We start from the raw sequence: 6,104 nt of genomic DNA, 5'->3' as shown, positions 1-6,104 counted from the left end.
AAACGTGTTTAACGATATGGTTAACCGGTTAAATGTCACGAAATTATACATTGCTCAATAAATTTTATATTTAAATAAATTAAAATATAAAATGAATTATTATAAGGTATAATTAAAATGTATTTAAGTGTTTTTGAATAACAAGAATAAAACATAAACATTAAAGTTCAAATACACAAAAACTACATTGTTATTTTATACTAAGTATACATGTATGTATTTGTATATATGTATTATTATCTAGTGAATGACTAGTTATGGGTCATGAATTAAAGTGATTTCATGTAAGGAATATGATTTCTAAATCAATTAAGATAAGAGAATTGGTGGAGATATGTGCTAACTTCACTAATAAGTGCTTAATCACTTAAGACATTTTACTAAGAATGATTCTTAATCCCTCTTCTAGTTTTCAAGATTAATACATTCCCTCTCCTTAACTAGAACTCCTAACTAACTAAATAACTACTAGTTAGTTAGTTAACTAACCCTATCTCTAAGCAACCACCCAAGCAAGTGGCTAGACAAGATCACATCACTTAAACTCACATCCCATCACAAGCTAGTCTAGGTTTTGTCCCCTTATCCTCTTCCACTCTTTCCACCTTCATAATCACGAAATTTCATCTTCATTTTACCCTCATTTGACCAGCCAATACTCCATGGAATTACTCTCAACCTTCATCTCATTTTCAAGCACAAGAACTTCCTTCCAAAGCCATCAAAACCATGAACTAAAGGGTTGTTGTCCCTTTTGTGTTTCAGCCACCATTTCACCCATCTACACCTTCCTTTTTGCTTGATATTTTTACCACCAAATACCCCTGGAAGTTACTTGTTATGATACTCAAAATTATTGATTCAAAACAGTGAGTAAATTACCCTTTTTCTTGCTCTTTTGCGGTGAAATTTTCGTGACAGCAACATAGCCAAAAGAGTGGCTGTTTTGGAGCATCAAACCAACAACCAAAAGTTCATCTTCAACCTTCCATTCTTCAAGTATTCACATAAGGTGAGTTCATACCCCCTACATTTTCATGTTTTATTCAAGTTTTAAGGGGGGGGGAATACAAGTTAGAACACTAAACATAACTTAAATTTAAATGACAGCTTTCTACAGAAAAGTTGAGTCCTGTTCACAGACTGTTTTGACCATCTTAAACTTAATATCTTTCAAAACTGTACAGTATGCAAATAGTTCAAGTTTATACCTTTCTAATCACTACTCGCACGCGTTCATACGATTTTTCTACAACTTATGGCGATTTTTATAAAACTGCCTGTCATTTCAGAAGTGATTTCGGACCAGTCTGTGAAGATGTTCATTTTCACACTAGTTTGAGACCACTAAAAATCATAATAAAAATTAGGAACAAAGTAGACTCATTTTATAAACTCTCAAAGGTGACGGATTCAATTTTTGACTTACGAGGATTTTTCTATGAGTTTTCTAAAAATAGGGACAGTAAAGGGTAAAACTGTCAAAAGTGGTTTATAGATTTATTAACACCTTCTAACATTTTTAAGCAATGTTTATACAATAAGGAAGTTAAAACACAATCATTTAAATATGTTTAATTACCATTTTTACAAAAGTGATAAGTACAAAAAGGTCTTTAGTATCAAACTTAAGGATTATTTCATGCAAAGTTTCTAATAAAAATGTAAGAATATGAACAACAATTACGAAACATACCAAATCATCTTTTAAAATTTACACATATATATAACCATATACATATATATGTTTTGTTTACAAACTTGTCTTCTACATCGAAAATATACATATATATGTTTTGTTTACAAACTTGTCTTCTACATCAAAAATTACACTTTTCATAATAAGTGAACATTTTACTAGGGATTACTATGCAAACGAGACACATTTTTAGAAAACTATAATAGGTATAGTTTTACGAGAGCATTACAAACTTTTACATACTAGAAACACTATTTCAATAAGTTTACTTTCATATACAAGAACAAACGAACATTTTTTCACGTAAATCTGTTTTATACTAAGTTTTGTGAGACATCAACTTCACATACGTTGGAGTACGCATTTCAAGTCTTATATTATATACCAGAATCCCTTGGAGGGGGAGCATGGTGTTTGTGTATAGATCTCTACGGGCTTGACAACCCGCGCCCTGACTGTTAGCTACAGTCCACCATTTGGGGTGACAAACGTCAGAACATTCCAACGCCTGAAGAACGTTGTGTATAGGCATTTCTAGTCAATAGCATGGTTATAAAACTCACATGGAGTATTGAAAACACATTGATTTACGGGGTTTTTCAGACGTATTGGAAATTTTATACTTACATACATTTTTAGAAACAAACATTGGTCTTGAGAGAAGGCTACTTTTATACTAGTAGAAAATATAGGATTTTCTAGAAACAAACAAACAAGGACAAAACATTTCATTTCATACAAACATTTTCATTTAATACTTATGAATCTCACCAGCTTAAATGCTGATCTACTCTTTCAAAATTACTTGTATGTCCCAGGGATTCAGTAATTTCAGGTACTAATATGCTTTTGAAAAAGAGATGCTGCGGCGCCAGTTTAATCTCATATTTTGACATCATATTGTAATTGGTTTTGAACATGTAACTTTTGACAAATGTAAACTTTCAATTATATATATGATGGTTGTATTGCTTTCTTTACAATGTATTCATTTGTTACGTTACCACATGTAGTCATCCGCCCCCGAACGTTTCCGCCGTTCAGGTTTGGGGGTGTGACATGTAACAATTACGAAATTTTCAATTATTCTTCTATTATTCAATTTCAAACAAGTATTTTCAGAAAACATGGATCTAGGGTGAATGTAATTATGAACCAATGACTCTGATATCACTGTTGGGTTTTCTATGCATCAAATACACTCGAAACTAAGTAGCGGAAAAATCAAAACTACAATATACCTAAGTGTACATGCAACCTATGGATCTATGGTTTCATACTAATTACGTATACCCTATGAAAATATAAAAACAAAAAAGAAAACATACCTCTTATGTCGCCCTTGATCTCCATGCTTGATATCTTGATCATCCATGAAGTTGTTTTTGGATGAGAGGACCCAAACCAGAATCTCTCTAATGGTATCACACCTAGTGACACCAAAGAGTGGAATAAAAATAACAAGGAGAAGAGTCAATTTCACAAACCGAAAGAGGGTTAAAAATCGTCCCTATGGGAAGAGGAAGAAGGGTTGGCGAAACTTCAAGCCAAGGTGCAAGGAGGAAAGAAATCTCTAAGGCCCAATTTATAGCCTTGGATCCCTTCCTAAGGTTTTTTACTCTTTCCCATGTGGGATGGATGCCTAACCACGAAATTTCACTCTTTTCCCATGTGGGATGGAGTGATTTTCATCCAACCCTAATCCCATAAGGGTTCTGGAACATTCATAATTAACCAATTACCGATTAATGAATATTCAACCCTTTAATTAATTAAACTGTTAATTAATTCCCAAATATATTTCCAATTAGTTTCTAATTAATTATTAACCATAATAATTAATAAACCAATTTCTCCTTTATTTATTGTACTCAATTTGGGTCTTGAGGGCAACCCAAAAGGAACCTTTTACTATTAGAAATATTATCAATAGTTAATGACCTTGGACATAATTCCAACAAGTATAAGGATGAAAAGTGATACAATTTGTTTCTTCTCCGCATTACTTCCATATGTGAACGTCTCCAAAACATCACAGATTGCGAACGATGACTTCCAAATAGGTACTAGATACGAACAAACCATTTTAACTCATATGCGAACTTAGTTTCAACCACAATCCAATCGATGATTCTTAGATGCGAAGCCTTCGCAATTCTAACCCCAAAATGTGATCATAGATGTGAATCTTCAAATTAATTTTACAATGCGAAGACCCAAATTGCTGCCTTATATACGAACATTCTTTTCTTTGTATGTGAACTCACATTTGATCATCAACACAATCTACACATTGCGAGAACCTCATATGTGGCCTCCAAACCCAATCATCCCATTCCAAAACTGAGTTCGATCATCCGCCCAATACGAAATCAATTTCGACTTCTAAACCTTCTCATAGCGAAATCATCTATAGTATATCGAAAAACTCCAACCAAAACTTCCTATTAACCACGAACACAAACATTCGTTCTCAATCCAACGTCAACAAAGTACGATTTGACAAGAAAATTGATACTACATGTCAAAATCAGCACCCAAATCACTGTGTTTTTTTAATTCCGCATGCCAAATCAAATGCTCATAATTCACTACAATTGGTATCAGAGCGGATCTTTGAAGATCAAAGAGATTTTTGAAGAAACAGTTCTCGGTTTGGCTACATTCAACACAATTGGAACGTTTATGGTGAGTATCTCAATGATCTCTCAAAATCTCTTTGATTGGTGCTTGTGTTTTTGAATTTTTGATCATTTTGAGCGCATTGGATCAAATTTTTTCAAAAAACTCATTTGTTACAATCCAATAATTTTTTCATTGATCAAACCCAATCCATTCCAATATTCTTTTGTTTGATTCGATTCTCGATTGTAATTGTTCATTTGAATTAAAATTTGGCACAAACAATTAATCCATTACTGTTCATCCAAATTTCCATTGTGGATCGAATCTACAAATCATATTTCTTTTGTTTATCCCAATTCATGTGATTGAACTCTTTAATCTGTTATTGTTCATGAACATTTTTGAGCCCATACATTTTTTTATCTGATAACTACATGATATGAGCCCAAATGGTCATTTAGGTCCATTTGACTCTAATTCAATGATATAAGTCATCTGTTGTACGACATCTGCTTTCTCAAGTTGTAGTCTCGAATGTTTTTGTTCGAAATATTGATCACGATGTTCATGCAATTCGGTTTCGTCTCAGCGTTCCTAATAATCAATTAGAAGTATTTGTTAATCAGATCTTGTGAATCGATTTTATATGAGTTGTTCTATTATAAATCGATGATGATCAAGTTGAGCTTGAGAAATTGTGAAATTGCTTCTTTAGTTTTAATGCATATGTTCAAGAACAGTTGAAGGAGATGAAGAACTGTTGAGTAAACACTTTTGGTCTGAAATTTGATGTTTTAATCATCAATTTTGTGTTTGTTGACAATTGATTTCAAAAAGTAAACTCGAAAAATGTCAAACTCCGATTTTTCAAGTATGATTCTATGAATTTGAGGTTCAAATTGGTTGATACAAGTTGAACTTAGGTTTTTTGATGACGAAATTGTGTTTAATTTAGGTTTAATTTCGAAAATTGCTTGGTTTGGAGTTCTTGGTGTCGAACACTATGAATGTGTTCTTGTTCGCATTGGTGAATATGATTTGGAAATCAAACATCTATGTGGTTAACGTTGATGTAGAATGATAAAGAGTTATGGAAGCTAGATGGGGCGTTTGGATACAGCTATACCCTCAAAATAAATTTTATATACTATTAAACTTTACATATTAATTTATATATGTTAGTAAGCTTAACTACCTTCCATCCCTAGCTCCAAACATTAAATCTTATTGTCTACTTTTTTTTCTTCTAATGGATTAAAGTGATTGCTGCTGAGAGTTTAAAGCTAATAGCAAGATTGATATTCCACCATCCATCTGAAAACTTTTGTTAGAAAATACAATTTCAAAAGGCTTCTTGTTTTTACCCATACTTTTATTGTTCAAATATTATTTTAAATTTCGATTATTTTTGTACCCCCGTGACTAAATTTCTAGCTACGCCACTGGAATGAGTACAAAAAAAGAACTAGATCTAGAACTCCATAAATATCTCATTCACTAGTCACTATGAACTACAACTCTCAAGCACACATCTACAAGTGGTATGAAACTCACTATATATTGAGGTTCTCTCTCTCTCTCTCTCTCTCTCATGTCACAAGGCATTAATACCACATGCAAGTGGGTATGAGTCAAACCATTACAAAGTCATTCCATGAATAACTTTTCACCCCAACAAATTCTCATATCAATATATATATATATATATATATATATATATATATATATATACACACACACACAAACACACACTAGATGTTTGCCCACACAAAGCGGCGAC

Source organism: Lactuca serriola, chromosome 8, assembly GCF_051521515.1.
Source record: "Lactuca serriola cultivar US96UC23 chromosome 8, Lser_US96UC23_V15, whole genome shotgun sequence".
Classification (NCBI taxonomy): domain Eukaryota; kingdom Viridiplantae; phylum Streptophyta; class Magnoliopsida; order Asterales; family Asteraceae; genus Lactuca; species Lactuca serriola.
This window is presented reverse-complemented; position numbering follows the sequence as displayed.